Source organism: Leptosomus discolor, chromosome 25 (genome assembly GCF_034619465.1).
Source record: "Leptosomus discolor isolate bLepDis1 chromosome 25, bLepDis1.hap2, whole genome shotgun sequence".
NCBI lineage: Eukaryota > Metazoa > Chordata > Aves > Leptosomiformes > Leptosomidae > Leptosomus > Leptosomus discolor.
This window is the reverse complement of record NC_141415.1, coordinates 4,221,123-4,243,625: the sequence shown is the minus strand read 5'-3', so window position 1 is coordinate 4,243,625 and position 22,503 is coordinate 4,221,123.

The following is a 22,503-nucleotide window of genomic DNA, read 5'->3' as shown; positions in this document are numbered from 1 at the left end:
AGGTGAAGTTAAATTGTATTATACTTTTTTCCCCCTTTTTGTTTTCAAACTGCAAATGGATCAATATACAGCCTTTCTGCAGTGTGCTTTTATGAGACACAGGCTGGTGTTGCACATATTAGCAAGGAACCTTAAGAGTCTCAAGGACTGCTTTCTACCTGAAGCCTTTCTCAATTACTGCCATCAAAACAGAGAGCAGCACAGGAGAAAGGCAGAAAGCATGTCTGGGGCTGCTCCCTCCATCATGGAGGCGCACTTAGAAAAGCTTTTTGTGGAGCAGATGAGCTCACACCCGCATTTCTTTTATTCCCCACCACTTTCTATATAGGCAAGTTAGCTGACAAAATTGCTGTTGCAGCTTTTTCTCTTCTCTCCTAGGATTATTGTTTTTTTTTTAATGTTATTATTGTTAAGGGCACAACAAGATTTATTTTCTGTAAAACAAGCCATGTTATTGTCAAGACAGATTTAAAGGGCTAGGTTAGGAAGGGGCATTACAATACATTTTGTATGAAAATGAACTATCGTGAGCAGTTTCTTGGCAGACCTAATGTCTTTCAGGGCTGTTCTTTGGGAATAGCAATTCCAGGCAGGGACTATGGAAAAAGTAGAGTGCACTGGTATAATGAGAAGCTGTATCAGAATGCATATGCATGAGCCAGGCAGATTAATATTTAATGAACAGTGAAGTCTGCTATCCCCTAATCATTGAGTGCCTGGGATTTGCAAAGTGGCTAATTTTAAAGTATTTTGTATGGAATTATTCATGCATTAAAAAGTACATGCCTCTCTTGCAGTCTAAGTCACTGAAATGGAATTAAACTCAACGAAATTTACTCATCAAAACTTTGGTCAGCAGGCCCAGCCGAGACAACGGCAATGGAATGAGGGTATTTCTCTTATTAAAGGACCTGACGGAGCTGGAAAAGACAGGCTTCAGGCACACAGCCTTCCTGCAGGGCAGGGGTGGCCTCATCCAAACGGGTTTTGTTGGGAAGCCATGGAGGATCGGATCCCTTGTTCGGCTTTTCAAAGCAAGGAAGAGCCAGCAGTGGGTAAAGGGCCAGCAAGAGCTGCAGAGCAGGGAAATCACTTAGACGGATGAAAACGTAGCACAAGGCTACTGGTCCTGGGGCAGGAATAGGGCTGGGTCAAAACCAGTGGCCTCACTTGAGTGACAGTTCTGACACCACTGTCATAATCTTTATTTTTGTTTGTAATTTGCCTAGAATGATTACTTAAAACATACTTGTTGATCCGGAGTTTAATGAGACTTTACATTGGCTTGAACAAGTGTGTTTTGGACCTCAGCTCAGACAATCCTTCTGGCACTTCTTCTAGTCTTTTCCTCACTGGTTTCTGATAAAAGAAGAGTGTTCCAAAGCAAATGTCATTTTTGCTTGGAAAATGATTTTTTAATTGGGATGTGGGGAGGAAAGATTTTGTTCCCTGGCATCTTTAAAAGATTTCCACTCTCCCTGTTAGAAAACAGTTTGTTGAAGTTAATGCACCTTCTTGAAAGTCATTGTTGGACCCAAACTTGTGTTTGTGCAAAAAGTGTGAGGCAGAGGACAATGTTTCTTCCTCGCCACACAATCTACCAATGCAATAAGCTCACTAGCTTAACGAGAGAAGATTAAAGAAACCAAATAAGAAGTGTTTACAGCTATTTGAATGCTACTAATTATGCCAAAGAACATTGCAGGAGAGGAGAGAAAAATACGGCAATAAACGTCTGGGAAAGGCAGACAAGGGAAGGGCAGAACAGGTGGAAGATTCATTTTCTTCTCGTGTGCCTGCATGGTTCCCCGTATAAAGGATCTGTGTTATCAGTACAAACAATAATGATGATACTGGCTCATTAGGAGGATACAGTAGGTAAACACTGCAGTCAGGAATGAGAAAGTCACACCTACAGTCTTAGCTTGAAATGAAATGGCTTTTGTTAATAACAAGGGAGGAAAACAAGGCATGTGAGCACATGTATCTGCAGGCTCCGCTGGATTTGCATGGAAGCAGTTGGAACATTTTATTTTGTTATTTTTGGAACAAAATGTTGACTCAGAAATCAATTTATCCTTTCTCTGGATAAATTAAAAAAAAAAAAAAAGATGAGCCTGAAAATGAGGAGAAAACATTTCACAACAGTTTGAGAAAAATGGTTTAATCAATACAAAGTAAACAATTTTCTTCCCTGGTTTTTTTTTTTTTTTTTTTTTTTTCTGTTGTGGACTGTACAAGGCTTTGGTATCGGACCTGCCCAAAGGTTATTTATTTTTTCCTCATCTTTTTGGTTTGATCACTGAAAAGAAAGATCCATCATTTTCACAGCAATTATTTTAGGTACAGCTAGAGAAAGCTGTGTTAAGCCCCAATTTCTATATTAAACATAATTAAAAGACTTTTCTACGTTGTTCTCTTATTGGTCTGCCCATAAATGTCAATGTATTAATGGTCACAATTTATCTCAGATGTGGGAAACAGCCTTTTCCTCCCATTGCCTTTTTTAAGCAGTGGGGAAACAGGCACAGCAGGTCATGTCCATGTGACCATGCAAAAAAGTTCCCCTTCTTGCCAGTTGATTGTTTCTGCTCTTGAATATACTCTTTAAATCAAGAAATTTATCTAGAAACAGAAACAGGCAGGGATATATTTTAAAAGTGTTTAATTTATCCAATTACAAGACAGAAGAAAATTGGTGAAATTAATAACTCAGAGTGTGATTAATATGAAGCTTTTTTTTTTTTTTTTGGTTAGCTGGAGAGATGAGGAAGCAGAAACTCAATGTTTTCTAATGACATGAAGAAAAAGTTCATGTGAGCATTTTTTCACTGACAAATTCTAACACCCTCGTGTTTGACCAAAGCTTTTGAAAACACTGACCCTCCCATCAAGGGTCTCCACCTCTGAGAACTCCGGCTCCCTGTGATTACTTTCTGTGGTCTTTGTGCATTACCAGGCTAATAGCCTTCAGTTACTTATTTCTTTGATTTGATTTAAAGCCTGTCTCTGGGGTCTGCATTTCTCTCAGCAGACACACAAAGGGATGGAACCGCCACAGGCATGTTGAACTGTTGCAACCCGGTGAATTCCTTGGGAAAGTTGTCTCAAGAAGTTAAACACATGCGTGAACACTGAAATAGAAATATTAAAGACCAAAAGTTACAGACTAAAAAAGAGGAAAACAGAAAAAAAGAAGAAAGAACATACAGTTTTTCACTCCTTTGGCCAGACCAAATGATGGTTTAGGGACAATTGAAAATCAATGTCTTTAGCAAAAAATGGGGCAAAATACACAAATATGAGACCTAAGCATTGCAGTGAATCAGGCAGGGAACTATGAAACCTGCAAAGTTTTGTTATGTGCGAGATTTCCACACTTGCCAGGTATACAAAAAGCAGCTTTCCTCCACTGTCCAAGGAGTTTCTTCTAATTTACACCACTAGATAGAAGTCCCCCACAGGTTCAGTTTTTCATCTGAAAATGAGGAGTTAAAGAAACTAGATTGTGTCCTTGAATGGATTTTGTCAAGAAAAAGACTGAAGTGGAAATTGAAGCCTTTCCTTCTGCTTTTATAAAATTTAGGTGGAGATCTGAATGGACCCAGCTGACCACGTTGAAATGAAGCATTTCAAGGTTTGTCAATACTCATCACACTTTTCAGAGGCATTGTTTATTCAGAAATTTCTACTTGTCCTCAATGCTGGAAGATTACAAGGTGTGTTACTGGACGTGAGAGCTGGAGAGCATCGGAAAATGCAGCAGCCAGATTTTGGGTGAGCAGAGCTTTGATGGTTGGTGCTGGGTGCCACATGCCCACACCTGAATGTCCATCCCAAGATGATGTTGGCTGTCCTTTCCTTGTCCCCATTTTCTTCTGCATCCATAGTGCTTTCTCTCTTATCCATGTACTCATGGTACTGGACTTGTTACTGCTGGAAAAGGGTGGAAACCCCATTTGTGGATCTGTTGGGAACTTGGCTGAGCACAACTCTATGAAACCATCCTGGGTGCAAATGAGCCCAAGGGGTGTATTGCTGTTGGGAGCCCTTTGCTCCTCTACCTCCTCCATGAATGCTGCCTTCATGGGTCCCTCTGCTGCACTAGAGAAGGGAGGCATAGCTCCTGCATGGCTGCGGAGGCTGTGGAGAGCCAGCACAGGACAGCTGGAAATCAAGGGAGGTCGACTTGCCGTGGGAAGAGGGCATGGTGAGACCATGCCTACAGCAAGGCATAAAATCCTCCGCTGGCATCTCTGTGTGGCTGGCACAGCCCAGCTGCCCTCCTTTCCCACCTGCCAGAGCTTCTCCCCAGGAAGACATTCGGTTCTGCAGTATCTCTGTGCTGCTGTTAGCCTGGCAGCAATAACAAAAGCACCAGGTTAATTAAACACACAAGAACATAATTGCAATTAAACGCAAACAAATTGCCGAATCAGAATAGCAAATTGCCCAGAGACTGGGTGGGGGGGGGGGGGGGAAAGGCTGGTTTGCTTGTTCTTTTTTTTTTATCATACGGGCTGATGAGGCACAGAGTGGCCAAGAAAATGCTGCAACATGAGACGCGCCACTGGCAAGAACGTTTAGCCTGCTGAATAAAAGATAAAGATAAAGCTGGGACTGGGAACAGCCCGGCTGCTCAAGTCAATTTAGGTTGGCTTCATTCTAGGAAAATCCCGGAAGTCTGCATTCAGCAAACGTGTTTGCAACTTGGCTGGAAACCCTCCCCAGCTGAGGCTGGGGAAACGCTCCCCACCAGTCCCTTCCCAGCTCCCTGTTCCAGTGATGAAACCCCATGGTGGAGTGATCTGATGGCCAAAACATCCCCTTGGACCTCACCAAAAGCCACACCAAGGATGCCTTCCCAAGCGATCTGCATAAGGATGAGTGATTTGCTCTGCAGCATGCCTGATCTTCAAGGAAACACTCAAGGACACATGAGCAAGCACCTGAAAATGAACCTGTGGGCCATTGCTGTCCTGCACCTGGCCAGCAATGCCCCATAGGGTACGCGGAGGAAGTTTTTGCAGCTTCCCACCTCTGCTACACAATTTCTGCAATACTTGTTTGCAGCAAACCCATCTATTATGCTCGCTCTAGTGTTGGTTTCTGTCGAGCTGCTGCAGTGTATCCCACTAAAGGCATAAAGTTGAGAGAAGCCAGTGAATTATAAGATCCCCAATAGCAGGACTGAGCAAGTGGGTTGCTGTTAATCTTCCCGTCGCTACTCAGTTTTTGTTCTGCTTGTAATAAATCCCCATGCCCTTTGCTGTTGAAACTGCAGCCTCACTAGTGAAAAAGGAGAAAAAAAAAAAAAGAAAAAAAAAAGAAAAAAAAAAAAAGCTGAGATTGCCATGTGCAGAACTAAGGGATTCATGTCTTGGCCTGGCCAATACTTTTGCTTGCCGAGGTCTGAGCCTTAGTGCGATCAGCTGGTGTCCAATGTGATGCTGCAGTAACTCAGGCTGGACTCCAGCAGATCGGAAAAGCTGTTGGATTGATGCAGGAAACGGGACACACGGCACTGTGTGATTTCTTATAGCAGGGTGAACGGGCAGCTGGAGACGTGATGTGATGATTCTTCCAGATCTGGAGTAATAGCTGGCTGGGCATTTGTTAATGAAAGTCTTTTCCCTGAATGCCACCTCTGTAGATTTACAGTTACTTGTAGGAAAAGGTCATATTTATAATAAAAGGTGGGAAAAAAGAAATTCTGAGACTATCTACTGTTTTCTTTGATATGATCAAAATAACAGTTTCCATTTTGGTTCAAAATGGCTTTCAGTCTGGGAATTTATATAAAGCAGAAGTTAAAAATGTTAAAAAAGTAACTATGAGAGAAAGCAACACTTGATAGCACTCAAATTTCTGCACTTTTATGCAGGTTCCTAATTTGTGAAAAAGTTTGGACTTTCACCTCCAGCTGAAGCAGGAAAAAAAGAAAGTTGAGAGAAAAATTGCTTGAGGGCTTTGCAAATGTATGCTGCATAGAAGAAAAGCAGCAGATCTTCTGCTGGTGGGAAAAGCTGCATCTTGGTGACAGTTCAAAACCATCCCACCATCCCTCCCAGTTCCCCGGTCCCTCTCTTCGCAAGCTGCTGAGATTCATTTCCTGTCGCTCAACAAATCCCTAATCCCAGAGCCGATTTCATGGTCAGGGGTTTACTTAATGTCTAGCCCTGATTCCTGTCGGCAACAAGATAGCTTTATATTACTGTCAGGCTAGGGAGCATTGAAGAGGGTACAAATTCATATTAGCTTCCAGGCAGGAGCTCTGTAAGATTGCCTTTGTGTCGCTGAGAATTGCATCTCTGCAGAGCGGTCGCTGGGGCAGCGCTGGTGCCTGATGCTACAGAATATGCCGTCTTTCGTGGTGAGATTATAAATGTTGTGACAAAGGTGGAGTACGTTCAGAGGGATAGTATCTTTCACTGGACCGACAGATATAGTTAGAAAATGGAAAAGCTTTTGGCACGCGCTGCTCTTCTTCAGGTCTATAGATGTCATATGGCTCTTTACAGCGATACAAGCAACTGTGTTCGTGGCTATGAGGCTGTAAAGGATGCTCCTTGCAGGAATTAAAGTCAAAGGAGAAAAATGAATGCCAAGCCACCACCATCCAACAACGCAGATAACAAGGCTTTCATCCTCTTGGTGAAGAAACAGAAGGGATTGCCTGTATTTGAAGGACTTGAGACCTCAACAGCACAGCCCTCACCTGGGAAATGGCCTCTTGCTCTCCCCCAGCACAGCTGGCTCTGGGGAGACCCAGGGACGGAGCATGGACTGTCAGGACTGGTGGCATTGAGAGGATGGACCTGCTGATAACCCCTTGGATGTCAAACAGGCAGAGGGAAACTAAGCAGAATTGTTCCCAGGCTCTGTAACTCATGGGTCTTGATTTCGTAGAACAGCACATGAAATGTTTCTAACAGGGTCTTGAAAATTTCCATCAGAATTGGTGCAAAAGGAGGTTTTCAACAACATGCTTTCTTTCACTATGGCGGGAGAAACCGAGACCAACATGCTTCTCCAACCCATGTAGTCCCCGAGAGGGAACATCAAAGCATTTTTTTCTGAGGACAGCTGTTTTTTTTTTTTTTTATTAGCTCTGGTCTGAAAATGCTATGGATTTGTCTAGAAACTGTGGTGATTTGAAGAAACTCGAGCAGGTTGGTTTTCACACAGTTGAACTTTTTTGGAGTGAAAAAGAAATCTTTTTTTGAGCATTCTCTTGTTCAACTTTCATCTGATGAGAAGTCACAACGAACTAGCCTTGAGTAGGAGTTGAATGTGAAAAACAGACTCTTGCAGAGGAAGGAAAGTTATGAACTGAACGAACGTACTGTCTCAATCACATAAAATTAAGCAAGAGAGCAATGTCATGTCTTAACTTACACTTGTGTTGCTGTTCCCAAATCTTTTTTTTATTCCAACTATGCTAGCTAGTCTAATTAAAGATATGACTTTGCTCCCCGTACTTTGCCCAGTTGGTTATCTACAAATGCCAAATTCTGTATCATGTCCTCAGTAGTTACAAAAGTAACTGGAGTTGCCCCATTTGTAAATGCAAATCTGTTAGAAATATTTTATAGTAACAGACTGGGTTTGATAACATAGCACGGGGGAAAATGCTTAAAAAAATTGTGTAGACTCACTCCCACAGAATGAAAATCCTTGCCCTCCTTGTCCCACTTACATTTTTACACTGTTATAGCAATGCTGGTATTTTTGCTACATTTTGTAGAATGTACTGAAGTGCTTTTTAATATACTCAGATGTTTAAGAGCACTGAATGTTTTGCTTTTTTTTTTTTCTTTACCCACACCTTTCAACGTTATTAAAACAAAGCAGTGTGATATTTCTGAGGCAAATGCCAGGAATTTCAAAATTCCAGAAATGTAATGTCAATTGAGGGTGAAAAGCCAGAGCAGAGATTTGAGGTTTTCATACAAGAAGACCCTTCTGCTCTGATCGTGACCATGGGAACTGCCCATGACTTGCTCTAGGGAATTTTCTCTTAGACCCTTTTGCTGGCCTGCTCAGAAGCAAACACGAACACTTTCCTCCATTTCTCCCAAATGCTTCCAAATTGCTGTGCCTCAACAATTGCTCTTGGGTCATTTGTGTAAAGAGAAGGGAAACAAGCTGGTTAAACACCCATTTATTGCTCATGAAAACTCCTGCCCAGTATAAGCACTGGTCTTCTCCAGGCCTTCCCAGGTGGCTGTTCTAGGGAACAGGGTCAGGATGTCCATCCAGGGCCATTGCTGGGGGCCAGGAACATCAGGTGTGAAAAACCCCTGTTGTCCCACACTTCTTCTAGCCCATCTCTGTGGGGCAGCACACCAGGCACTGCAGGTCAGGGTTAAATGAGCAGCTTGCAAAGAAAATGGATATGTTTGGTTATTTTTTCTTTCATTTCTGCCCTCACCAGAGGCCCCAGGGCTACAGCTGATGACATAGAGTTTAGAACTTGAAATTTTTTTAACTGAGTTTTGGCCTTCACAGGAAAAAACAGATGGTAACGTGGAGTGACTGGGATCCCTTTGTAGGGAAATACGTCACAAAGCTGACAGTAAAATATTGTTCTTCAGGTGGGTTGTTAATGTTGACATAGGAGGGGATACTCCTTGGGAATTGGGTATTACTGAAATAACTCCTGCTTCCCTCCCCCCCCCCCCCCCCCATACCACAGCTCTCAGGCAGTGGGTTTAGGCTGAAAGGCAGCAATATTTGCTGCTGGACAGTGACTCCAGAGCAAACAAGCTCACAGTTAACAAGAGAAGTTCTGCTTTCCTTAACTCCCATCTCCAAAAACTCAGTCTGCACTGCCAGAGTCCAGCCGCTCGCCAGGCTTCATGCTGGCCTGTGTGACAGCACCAATACCGCTGCATCTTCGGCAGAGGATGGATGGATGTACCTGGGTCTCCTGTAATTGGATTCGGAGAAAACACCAGCACAACCCAGAGAGTGCCACTAACTAAAGCCAGCTGATTTTTTCCATCTGCAGCTTTGTCATCATCTGTGTCTCCTGGGACACAGAAGATCATCATTTCATTGTCAAGGAGGCAATTTGTGGAAAGCTCTACCCCCCCCCCCCCCCCCCTCTGCTGTACCTTCTTTCCTCAAATTCAGGTCATGCTGCAGTGGTGTTTTGTGAAGACCTAAGACGTTTACTGCTGAAAGGTGCACACTTTCAGCTAGGGATGATTATTTCTTGGTTGTTCATTACTTTGCAGGGTGAAGATTTTTTCTTAGAAGGTTTCTTTTGCCTTCTCCTTAGATGCATAGTGCTGTTTGCTTTCTGAATGATGCTGGCAAATTTGCCTGTAGCAGTACAGGACCAGAAAGGGCCAAACCCTGTCCCCTTGTGCACTGGGGGAATGTGCTTCTCTTGCTTACCCTAAATGTGGGGGGCGGTGACATGGAGGTGCACAGTTGTGCTGCCCAGTGCTGAGCATCCAGGATAGAGCCACTCTGGGTTTTTTTCTTTGCAGGCACCACCATCTAGTGCACCGCACTGGAACTTCATGTTCTCCCTTCGGATTTTATTCTGCAATTGCAATTGCAATCGATCGTTGGAGCTGGTGGAATAATTTATGCTTAATAAAGGAGCCACTGCACAGAGTTGTTTGTTCTTCTTAACCTTGCAAACAGTTCCCAAAGTGGGCATGACTTCTACAGCCATGATGAAGGGAACAGTCACTGCTGGGTTCATTGTCTGTAAAAGGGAATTTGCAAAGTGATCACTGGCTGCTCTCGAAGGAGGGCTGTTTTCTGGATTTTGAAGTTGACCCAGTCCCTGTCTGCACGACCTAGACAGGCAGGAGGGCCGTAAGCAAGGGCAAGGGAAAGGGAAAATCGCCACTTCTTGGGAGGCTTTGTGAACCCCACACCAAGCAAGTCACAGGTGTGGACATTCCTCAAGAGAGCTGGTGAGAGGTGCACCGAGTCAGACCCTTCCACCTGCACAAGCTCTCTCCTTTGATGCTTGGTATCCTGCCTACTTGCTCTTAGAAGCTTTCCATATTTCTACAATCTGGCTCATTTTTGATACGAATGGCTACAAAAGGATGCAGTAGTGGCATGGTGGTGCGAGAGGTCTCTGCTGCTGAGCCACCACCAACTCCTTCCTGGTTCAGTTGTAGACAGTGAAACTGCAAGGTGCAAATGGGGAGGTTCGTTAGAGCCAGGCTGGCTTCTCCTTTCTTGAGAAGCATCTCTGTATTTGAATGGATTATGCCATGATTTTAACTAAGGATCTTGTCCTGGTTTTGGCTGGGATAGAGTTAATTTTCTTCCTCGTAGCTGTTACAGTGCTGTGTTTTGGATTTAGCGTGAGAATAATGTTGATAACACATGGATGTTTTAGTTGTTGCTGTGTAGGGCTTATCCTAAGTTAAGGATTTTTCATTTTCCCATGCTCTGCCAGAGAGGAGGTTCACAAGAAGCTGGGAGGGAGCCAAAGGGATATTCCATATCATAGAACGTCATGCCCAGTATATAAACTGGGGGGAGTTGGCTGGGAGGGGTGGATCGCTGCTTGGGCATCAGTCAGCGGGTGGTAAGCAATTGCATAGTGTATGACTTGTCTTTCTTGGGGTTTATTTCTCTCTCTTTTTGTTATATTTACCTCCCCATCCCACTGAGAGCGAGGAGGAGTGAGCGGGTGGCTGCATGGTGTTTAGTTGCTGGCTGGGGTCAAACCATGGCAGACTTTCAGATCTGATACCTGCAAGGGCTACAGGCTAAGGCTGGGGGACCTGCTTTTCCTCCCAGGTTGCTGACACTTGCCCCAAAATTAGGTAAAGAGGGACCAATGTGACTGTTAGTTACCTACAGATTAAAGTATTTTTTTTTTGTTTGCTCTGTGATACTCCTCCAACACCGATTTCAAATGGAAGAGGACTTTCCCAAAGAAGACGACAGAGAGGCCCCCAAAACCAACATTTGGGGAGAATTGCCTGGTAAAGCATGATCTAAAGCTGTGGCATATGCCCTGTTCCTCCCCATCCCATGGCAGTCTGCTCACGTCCTGAACCTGGGGTAGTGACAGTCTGACATGCTGTGGGGGAGTGAACCGTGGGGCAGAGTGCTCCAAGCCTCTTTGCAGCATTGGTCCTTAGCCATCTGGGGCAGCCCTCCATCCCTGCCGTTCGCTCACAGCCAAGGAGAAGTTTCAAGCAGTGGAAATAAAATGACATTATTCCAGGCAGAGCTGATTTCATGAAAAATGCATTGTCTTTCCACATCCTCAGTGAAAATATATTGGTTTCTGCCAGATGTAATTAGAAGCCATCTATTCTCAAAATTTCGGATGAACTGGCATGAGAGGGGAGTGAACATGAAAGGTTTGAGAGACTTCAAATCTCTTGCAGGGACTGAATTAACAGACTTTAACCCTTTGCCTGCAAATGACATTAATGTTTCCTCCTCCTGAATGTGCACTGGAAAATAATCCTATGAAAACACTAAAATACTCATTTATTTCTAAGATGGGCACAGGAATTACTGATTTGCTTTGCTTTTGCTTGAAATGCATCATTTTGTCCTAAAAGGAGAACTACAAAAATTACTCACCTTAAAAACAGGAGTAATGGTAAGTGAAGCAGAAAGTTGTGTTCAACAAAAAATAAATGTTTCTATTTACTTTAAAAGGCCTTCAATTTCTGTTTTTGTCTGGTTTTCCCAATATTGCATTGTGGCAGTCTTTGAGATGAAAGCACTGCAACGAGAAATCAAGATATTTCATTTTGTAAATGTCAAGACAAAGAATCTTGAGTTTTCCGAAGTCTTGCTACCTGTTTTCTTTTGAGCTGAACTCAGCAAGTCCACAAAAAGCTATGGGGCTCTCAGGCAGGACTTGACTTCTCTTTTTAAACCTCCCATTCAGCAGATGACTAAAGCCCTGTTTGCTAAAAGGTGGTGTGTTGATCAAGACCAAAGACTTTTGTCATTTTGCTGGCATTGACTTTGCTACCGAACAGCCCTAAATATGGCTTTCTGAAAAATAAATGCTCTTGGAATAACTCGGTCTGGATGCGCTTGAACTGCAATGAAGATTCTTATTCTGGTTTAACATCTGAAACCAAATTAACCTTCCCCAGAGCAAGGCATTTACTTTCTGGAATACATGTACTCACACACGAAGTTATTCTGCAGTTACTATGCGCTTTAAATTTGGTCTCACTACATGAACAAGCACGTAGAACACAGGGTGTGCTGGGTAATGAATACCAAGAGCATCCCCTGCTGCCTGGCAGGCATACGCTCTGTGTACTGATCCTCATCCATTTCTGAATTTGATATTTGTCAAATAAAAACCAATCCTTGAATGAATGAGTGGCAAAGCAACATGACCTCCTTGGGAACGTTACTTGGGAATCCCAGTGAAATCCCTATCAGGGATTTTTACACCTCACCCCTGCGGGAAGAAAATGATTTAACAGAAGGGATGTGAATCATCATCAGAGGGCTTTGCAAAGATCTCACTTTGCTTTCAAGTGGTTTTGTGTCGATTCCACTTAAACTGGTTTGAAACAAGGTAAATGGAAATGTGTCATTTGGACAGATTCATCCAGACAGCAGATCACACCGCTTGGACTAGCCTGGTTTTTGTAAAACTTGTGCAGAGGATGGAACATAGAAATGCTCCAGCTTCCTAAGTACCTGAGTTACACCACCAGGAGCAGGCCTGCAGAAAGTCAGCCAAAAATTACAACATGCGGACAATGACTTCTCCCACCGTGTGGGGCCATTCCCGTATCAGGCAGTCCCCGAGCGCTGAAGTGATGACTATGTAATGGTGAGTAAATGTAAATGATTGGACTACGTAATGGTGAGCAAGTGTAAATGATGGACTCTGACACGCTGAGCTCTGGAAGCGGATGGGTTGCATTGCTGTGTCCTGGTTTTGATTAATGGGTGTCAGCCCTGCATCTGTCCTGCAGTTATCAGCGACTGTCCCAAGAGGAGGAAACAAAGCCTTTTTTGGCAATGTTCGCTTAACTGAAACACAATTTTCTGTTTAAAGGATTTTGTTCCTTGCAAATTTGCCTTTCTTGTATTTAGAGCTCCTTTCCCACTGAGCTGCTGGGGATGGCTGTTCCCTGTCGGTGCCACAGCAGAAATGATAATTGCAGGGGTGGGTCTCTGAAGGGCTGGACTGATGCCATTACAGGAGATGCTTTCAGGAAATGCTTGAGCCTCCAGTGCTGCCACCATCTCTGCTGGTGCCTCCAGGTCAGCTACAGCAGCTGCAGTAGGAGGATCCTGCCCACTATCTGGGCTCTGCTCTGCTCACACTGCCCTTCACTAGGCACTGGGTAAGTGAGGGCTTTCCTGGCCACTTTGTTAGAGACGATAGCCTCAAAATGCTCTTCCATCCTTCAAAGCATGAGCTGCTGCTCTGGCGACAACTGCTGTCATGTCTGGCTTGCAAGTGAAGATGAGCGATGGCCAGTTTTCAGCTGGTTGGGGATTTGCTTCTGAAGTTCCCCTGGAGAGCTGCTTCCTCCCTACCCTGACCAGTTTATGGGATCTGAGTCCCGGCTCACTTTAGGCTAGCAGCAAACCACCCATCACAGCCCAGCTGGCCAAATCCATGGCCAGACGCAGAGCCATGGCAGTGAAATGAGCAGCACATGCTTTGTTCTTCCATTGCAAGTTGATTTGTTGCTGTATTAAACCATGAATAACTGAGAGAGCAAAGATGGGACTCCATTCTCCGCTCGCTGTTATTAAAACTCTAAATCAGGTGGCCTACAGAGTGATCTCTGTTACCTTCACAAATGAAAGTGGGGAATTGGCCTCTTCTGTCTCTGAAGAGGATGCAAGCGCTCTCAGCAGTGCTAACAAAGCACCTGGATTTCCCTGAACCTGCCAGTTCACAGTTCGCAATGTTACAAGCCACTACAAGAGGGTTGTGTAGGAAAGACTCAGAAACTCTCCTCCTAAGGGGCAGCTCTGCTGTAATTCAGACCAGCAGAGAGCAGGCAGTGGACAGGTAATCGGGCTGTGCCTTTGCCTTGCTGTGCTGCCCAGATCTCCTTTACCTGTAGATCAAGCGAAGGATTACTTAAGTGTGGATGTTTGTATTGCAGAAACCACCATTCAGGTTAGTTTTCTCTGTCCATAAAATCCTAACCCAGGAATGTTGCTCTTGCTGAGACATGGCTGGAAGGACTGCAGGTAAGGTGGTGGGGGAAAGGGGATCTTAATTTTCTACTATGTTTAGCCTGATCTAATTTTAATTCTTTGTTTCAAAACAGAAAAAAAAATCCCAATGTTTTGTTTGGACTTCTTGTCATTTTTTCATTTGATTCTTCTGGCAGCCTTTTTTTTTTTTTTTTGCCCAGATATCACTCACCAGCTTCACTACAAATAGCTCTGGCTGACCTGAAAATGCTTTTCCACCGATCAGATAATTCATCTTAAATGCTCTGCCAAGTGAGAGCAGTGAGTCAGTCATGTCTCTACAAACGTGGTAACAGCCTGCTTCGCCAGCCAGGCCAGCAAAGCTCACGCCCACAGACAGAGGGTGCTCAGCAGGTTTGTTGGTTTTTTTTCCCCCCTCTGATGCCATCAAACCAGGGAAAACAGATCCCTCCACCTTCTGGAATGAACTTGCTGTCCTTCCGTAGACAGGAGACCAGCAAAGGCACCAGGGTAAAGAACTGGTGATGCATTTGCAAGCAGGAATGAGCAAGGATGTGCTTTCAGGGAGTGTCTTCATACACACATACACCTATGGCTCTGCCTTTCCTTTGGCAAAGCAAAATAAGGTGTGGAGAGGAGGGCAGGAGCTTCAGATGCTGGCGTGAGATCGGCTTCTTCAGCCCTTCTTCCCTCTGCACTTGGCAGTGGGTTGTGCCTGCAGGTCCTGGGGTCTCTGGGAAGCAGAGAGGGGGATCCCATCTGGATGAGCACATTAGAATGATCATCACAGCACACAGTCAATATGTAGTGTCAGCAGTGAGTTCATCATGGCAAGGCTGAGCGTTGCTGTCTGGTCAGGTAAGAGTAAGCTCTCAAAGCCTTCTACTGCTGGGTCCCAAAGCCCAGATTGCCCAAGTAGTTTTTAATATCTGACACCAAAGAGAGTTGGGTTTTGCTTCTGTTGGAAGTCTGAGTATCAAGTAGGAAGGGTCAATTGCGGACGGAACAGAGCATTTCAATTTAGGTCTTGGATTCTTTTCCTTTGGGTTTAATTTGTAAAGGTTGGGGTTTTTTGTCAATCTGGACATGCAGTATTTGGAAAGCTGAGCTTGGAAAAAAAAATCCGTAGAGCCCAGTCTGCATTTTTTCCCCACTGAAAGCAGGCAAAACTCCTTCAGCTTTTCTGGGCCTTTCTTCTCACCCAATGTTTCAAGTACCATCTCAGGTATCTGTGATGTCTCATCAACCTGTGATGTCTCTCCACAGGAGCAAATGGCTCATGGTAAAAGCCTTTTCTGTCACATCTTAGACAACTTGAAGGGCTCTGTTTAGCGTGGGCAGCTCCACAGAGCAACAATGCCTGTGCTGCTCAATTCTGCGAAGGAAAAACTGTGCAGTTATTACTGTGTCACTTTGCACTGACTTAAATTGTATTCCAAAGGAACACAGAAATTGCACGTGTACTTTCTCCTCAGAAAGGGTAAGGATTTAAGATGAGGCTTGTTCTATCAGTGCAGAAACAGCTCCTCTCTGGCGTGGATATAATCTTACTGAAAAGTAAATACCATAAGCTGATCGAGTTCCTGTCCCTGCTGCTTCTCAGACCATTGAATAAACATTAACTAACCCATCCAACTTTCCCGAGGAGGGGAAAGGATTAGGCCCCTTCAGCACACAAGGGAGCACAGACAAATTAAATGACATGTTTCCAGACACCATGTGCCTCGGCTGGTCTCCAGCGAACTTCACCCTTTCCTAATCCACAGCTCTGATTTCCATAATGAAAGGTCTAACGATGTCACAGGACACAGCCTTGGCATATCAGCCTGTACCCACAAAATACAGTGTTTCTAGGAGGCTTTATAGGGCTTCTTTAAGTCAAGTCACTTCATATCAGCTGCAGTCCCCCCAAACCCCATTGAGGAGATCTCTGCTGATTTATGGACATGGAAGTAAGCAATTTTAGTCATATGTAGTTGAAACAGGCTTAAAATAAACACCGCAGGGCTGGCGTGGTCTTGGGTTCACATTTGTCCTCCAGTGCCTTGCCAGCTAACTTAACCCAAGCTCCAGAGACATCTGGAAGGGCAGAGGCTGAGCACAGCTCCTGCTGTAAGGTTGGCTCAGCTTCTGTTTGTGCATCAGTTGGGACTGAGCACAGCTGCACCCTTGGCATTGCCAGTGTCACAGCTAGGGTGACCTGGCACTGGGGATGGGAAGCAGCCCCCGTGACAAAGCGGTGAGGATCACACCTCTCTGATGACAGCCCCAGGCAGCCTTATTATTGCACTCTAATTAATTCAGGCTGGGATTTGCTCTTGAAACAAATGCAAACGAAAGTTTTCTACCTGCTGGCTTTGCAAAGTCAATGAGGGCTGGGAAACCCTGCTGCATCCTCGTGGTGCTTTAAGGGGTTAGAGTTGGGTTTGAAAGCTGCTTGGGACTGCGGTGTGCGAGGAGTAGAGCTGAGTCCCTCTCACTGCTCAAACTATCCCACTTTCAGGCTGGAATCTCCTAAGGATAAGCTTTTCCATTAAGGTAGCAACATCTTCTCTTTTCTTCTGGCTGGAGCTTGTCAGTGGGGTGAATCCTTCTCTGCCTGACCGGTTCATTGTGCCCAAGAGGTTTTGAATTTTGATGATAGCATCTCCCTGAGTAAATGCTCCATCAGCATGGGAGATGTCCTGATGGGGGGATGTCCTCATCAGGACACCCCAAACGTGATGATGTCCCCACGTGTTGGGTGTCTCCACTCCCTCAGCAGTCACTGGGGATTGGGTCAGCCCAACCTGGGGAGCACAGAGGGCAACTCAGCTCATCCTGAAGCAGGTCTTTGTCACCACAGTTTTGCCCCTTGCTTGTGAGAGCTAAAACAAATGCTTTGTACCATGCTGAGGTCAAATGCAAATGGCATGGAGAGGTGCCCCCTGGGGATCACCGAGGAGCATCTGTCCCATCTCACCTCCCAGTTGTTCCCCTTTGGTGGTAGGATAGCAATTTTATGATAGATTTTTTTCAATTATTATTTTCTCAGTTCAGCCACTTGAGGAAGGACAATCAGGGTTGCCGTAGCAATGAAAGGATGAGTTCTTAATTTGAGGGATTCTTTCTCTTAATTATTCTGAGAATTGTAATCGCATGAAAACTGCCTTCTTTGGAGAATTGCAGTTGGGAGCTGTAGTGGCACTGAAGGAGAAGTTAAAAAGAAAGAAAAGTTGATCAAGATATTTTTGGGCAAAAGAATGAAGAAATACATATTTCGGCGAATTTTCCTGGCCTGTTTCATGTGCCAACAAGAACAAATGCCTGGCGTTATCCAGAAACAAGGGCCTGGAATGGGTCCTAAACTTCAATTATTCATGAGTAATTCAATGTACTTTCATAGACTTTCTGAGGAACACGAGTATCAGGCAGAACTAACGCACATAAGTCAAAATAAAATCATGTAAAACTTAATGGAGAACAAGCATAATTTCAAGGGCTATTTAAATGGGGAGATGCCAAAGGAAAATGTCGTTCTTCTATTGCATTTTTCACCCCCAAGTCTCTAAGCCCAAGACACAGGACAGAAACACAATTACTTTAATTTTGCATAGAATGAAAAAACCACTGTGGCTTGCTCAGGGTCATGCAATCTTGCCAGCTCGCTTTGCACGCTGAGCAGGTGCCGTGCGAGTCACCACTAATGCGAACATCTTCGAACCCCAGCTGATAGACACGGCCCTGGAGAGAGGGCTGATAAATCTAAGTTATTGCAGCGAAGACGGGAATGTCAGAGCGAGTGGGACAGGCTCCGATTGCTGAAAAACACCACTGGAAATCCAATATTCCCTTCCTGTAATAAAATCCGTAGATGTAACTCGCTCTGCAGACTCTGGGCTGATTTGGGCTGAGAGTAATCTCTATGCCCCAGGGAAGCCTCTCCCCCATCACCAGCCAGATTTGGAGGCTGGGCTCTGCCATCACTGAGCTATTAATGTGCTATATTTCTGCAGGCAAAGGAGGAAGAGGAGCAGGAGGAAGGCATTCCAGAGCATCCTCTCTGCTGCTGGGGCGTGCCAGGCACAGTTGGTGGAGAAATCTTCCCCCCAAAATAGTTCTTCCACTGGAAAATGCTGATTCAGCTCTCTGCCAATATGATATTTTTATCAGCACATTTCTTCGGGGGGTAGGGGTATAAAAATGGAGCATTTCATTGTTTCCCAATGTGAGGCCATCTGAATATTTTTGGTTTTCCTTCAAGACTTTTTTCTGTTTAATTGCTTTAATTGCTTTCATTTTATATGCTATTATAAATCCAAGCATAATATTAAATACATTGAAATCCAATCAAAATTTCAATTTACTATATGTATTAAATAGACATTTAATGGAGCCAAAGCTACTTTGGAAGGGATGGGTTTTAATTTCAGGGGAAACATCAGCATTCAACATTATGCTCCCATTTGGAAAGGCAGACTCATTTAAGTAGCCAAGCTCTCTCTGCTAAGTGGAGCTCTGGATCCCCAACAGTTTGAAGATCCTGGCAATAAGCAGTTAGCTGACAGGGTCCAAAAAGGGCAGAGAAAGGCTGAGAAATGGAGGGCAACTTGTAGGACCATGAGCATCTTGAGCAAAGTCCTTCTTATTCCAGGTGTCATCATCACGGGCCAAGTGCTCCCTGGCTTTTCCTCCAAATGCCTGTTCTTTTTTTTCTTTTTTTTTTTTTGCAAAACCCACGAAGATATGGCAAAAGCAGCCGGACCAGAGAAGACAAGCCACTCTCCCAGACTGCAACCGTCATTGCTTTTTCTTTTCTTATTTTTCTTTTTGTAATCAAGCCCAGAGGGAACCATAAAAACAACAAATTGGCAGAAAATGCAGCAATCCCCAGTGCTAAGGAGAGGGCCCTGGCCCAGGGCAGTGGGGACCATGTGCTGAACCGCACAGGGAGGCCGAAGAATCACCTTTTATTTTTAAGACGAGCCATTGCTCTGCCTGTATGGCCAGTCCTGACTTTCCCAGTGCAAACCCTTCGCCTGGGACATGCTTCTGGGAGGGCTCAGATGGGGCTGTGGAAGCAGAGGGGTTCACAGAGCTGAGGGGACCCCTCTCCATCTCTTCTGCCTCCCCGAATAAACCCATTCCCCCACGTGTTTCAGGGCTGGGATCCCTCACCCTGAGCGGTGCAGCATGGGCTTGAGACACAAGAGGGCAGGCACAAGCTGTGCAAACGAGGGAGGGCTCCAGCTCTGCTCCCTGCTCCCTCAGCCGCCCTGGCCCTGCTGCCCCCCCGCCACCACTCCATCCCTGTAAGGGGGGGAAAAGGGTCTTTCCTGAGGGACATGTCTTCTGGTACTGCCTGGCTCGTCTGCCCTTGTTTCTGAAGGAGATTCGAAGCAACAAGGTCTGCGAGAGATATTCAGGGGCTGAGGTTGGGTTATGAGCTCCCAAAGCAGCTACTTCACCCCACAGGTCTGCCCTGCCCTGCCCTGGGTGTCCTCAAGGAAGGGGAGTGCAGGTTTCCTTAGCTGGGTTCTGCCATCTCGGGGGCTTTTCTGAGACTGCCCAGGCTGCTTTGTCCTTGCCACGCACATCTTCCTGCAGAGAGGCCGATGACATGGGTGGCAAGAGGTGCCAACACCCCTTACCATTCCTTACAACCCACCCCCCCCATCCTTGCCTGTGTCATCCCAGAGTGCAGCCCAAGGCATGTCCAGAGCTGCTTCCCTCCGCTCTCAGGACACCATGGCCGACGCCAGCTCTTGGGCACAACCCTAGACACAGGGACTCGCTGGAGAGCGTTTGTCCCCCTGGTTTATCCCCAACCCCATGAGGAGTGGAGCAGAGCCTGGAGAGCTGGTGCTGGTGCCAGGCAGCACTGGTGGGCAAGGCGCTTTTTCCTCCAGCCTGCAGCCAAAGCACTCTACACAGTTAACTAATAAAAGGCAGCAGATGGTATATGGTATGAATTACAGAAAACAGGATTGTAAAGGCAGAGCGCGTGGTGAACAAATGAAAGCATTAATGCACCAGGCCAAATAATGCAGACAGGGTGGGGAGAGGAGGGAGATTTACAGATGGGTTGGTCATGGTAAGAAAGGGAGCCCATTCCTGCCAGGAAATTTTCAGGAGGCAATGGTCTTGTCCCCAGCCATGGGGAGATGGTGAGCAGACAAGCAGCAAGGTCTGAAGCCTAGGAGCGAGGGTGCTGTGGCCGCGCTGTCCTCGGCTGCTTTAATTCTGGTTCACATGTTGCTTGGGTCTGCTCAGTGCTGTCTTCTCCAGCCCTCCTGGAAGGGGCATGACAAGATGCAGGAGCTTTGTCAGGCCTCACCTTGGCTGAATTTCTGCTTGATAAAGAACGGATGTAATAATCTCCGTTTAGCCACAAATGGGCCGGCATTGAGAGCCTGGCTTTCAGTCACAAGCACAGACGCAGGAGGAGGGACCATTTTTTTGCATTTCGGGGCTATGTGGATTTGTACAAAGATGAAACTGCATCTGGAATAGTGTGTCCAGTTCTGGGCCCCTCAGCTCAAGAACAACAGAGAACTGCTTGGAAGAGTCCAGCGCAGAGCCACAAAGATGATGAAGGGGGTGGAACATCTCACTTATGATGAAAGGCTGAGGGAGCTGGGTCTCCTTAGCTTGGAGAAGAGGAGACTGAGGGGTGACCTCATCAATGTTTATAAATACGTGACGGGCAGGTGTCAGGAGGATGGAGCCGGGCTCTGCTCGGTGATGGCCAGTGACAGGACAAGGGGCAACGGGTGCAAGCTGGAGCACAGCAGGTTCCACAGTAACATAAGGAAAAACTTTTTCCCTGTGAGGGTGGTAGAGCCCTGGAACAGGCTGCCCAGAGAGGTGGCGGAGCCTCCTTCTCTGGAGACATTCAGAACCTGCCTGGATGTGTTCCTGTGGGACCTGCTCTGGGTGGTCCTGCTCTGGCAGGGGGTTGGACTCGATGATCTTTCGAGGTCCCTTCCAACCCCTGACATTCTGTGATTCTGTGATTCTCAGAAACCAGCCTCTGGTGGCAGCTCCTGCTCCCCCTGCACCCCAGTTGTCCATGAGGACCAGCCATGGTCTCGGCATAGTCCTGGAGCCTTTTGGCTATGGAGGGAGGGTTCAGCTTTAGGGTAGCAACCTGCTACGCTGAAAAGACCTACCAGGAAATTCAACTCATGGATATGTTGCAAGCTTTCTGGGAGACTGCTCACGAGTCCTTTGTCCTCTCTTTACCTCAGTTTCTCTTGAGTAAAACGGGGAGTGTAGTTGCGCTGCCATACAGCAGTGCAGGGATGAGTAGCTCAGCCTGAGAGACACTCCCAGAGGATCATCTATGGTGGGGGATGCCACAGCTGGGCTTGTCCTTGGTTGCCAGGGCCAAATGTGACTTTGAAGGGAGCAAGAGCTGAAACTATCTTATCTCTGGGTGAAAAACATCAGAGGGAGGACAGGGTGGCTTATGCCAGGGGACGAGGGACTCAAGGGTCCGTCAGTGGAGGTGAAGCACCTGTAGAGCTGAAGGGGCCAAATGGTGCAAAGTGCAGAGACTCTTTCAAGGTCTGCTCTTATGATGACAGCACTTGGGGTTATAAAGACAAAAAACAGGCTTACTTTGTCCCAGATAGTCTTTGAGTTTGTCCTGGATGTAGATTCACGGGTGGCCAAGAGTCACTGGGCATCGCACCGCAGACTGTGATAGACTCTCTCTGTGCTTGCACCCTCTGCTTCCACCTCAGCCAAGCTGAGAAAGTCACCTCCCAGAAGCCACCATGGCCCCTGGGATCCTTGCCTACCATAGTGCTGGGTGCTGCATAGGGAAAGAAACTGTTTTGTTTTTTTTTTCTGGATCTGAAAAAAAGCAAGCAAAAATACCGCTATGCACCGAGATGATATGGTGGGGAGTTACCCCAGACCCTGCTCAGACTCTGGCGCCTTTCATCTCTAGGCTGAACCCTCATTCCCACCTCCTGCAGTGTGCACGAAGGATGTTCACATACATGGAGGCACTGTTACAGGATTTTGCAGCATCTCTTGGGTAGGAAACCTTCCCTAGTTTGCCTCCCCCCCTCCACCTCCTCCTTCCAAACCTCCCGGCTGAACGCACATCTGGGAGCATCTTCCCCACACACATCCATCACAGCTGCCTTTCAGCAGCAAACAAAACATCTGGAGATTCTGCTGGCCCAAAGTCTTCCGAGTCCTCAAGTGGGTTGAGCCCGGCGGCTGGAGGGGCTGCTCGGCACAGCCCCCCTGGGCCCCACCGAGGCACGGACACTTACAGACTCAAACCCCAGGCAGGAACCGGGGGTCTCGGATCACAGCCCCCCTCTCCCTGCCCTCCCCTGGGCTCTC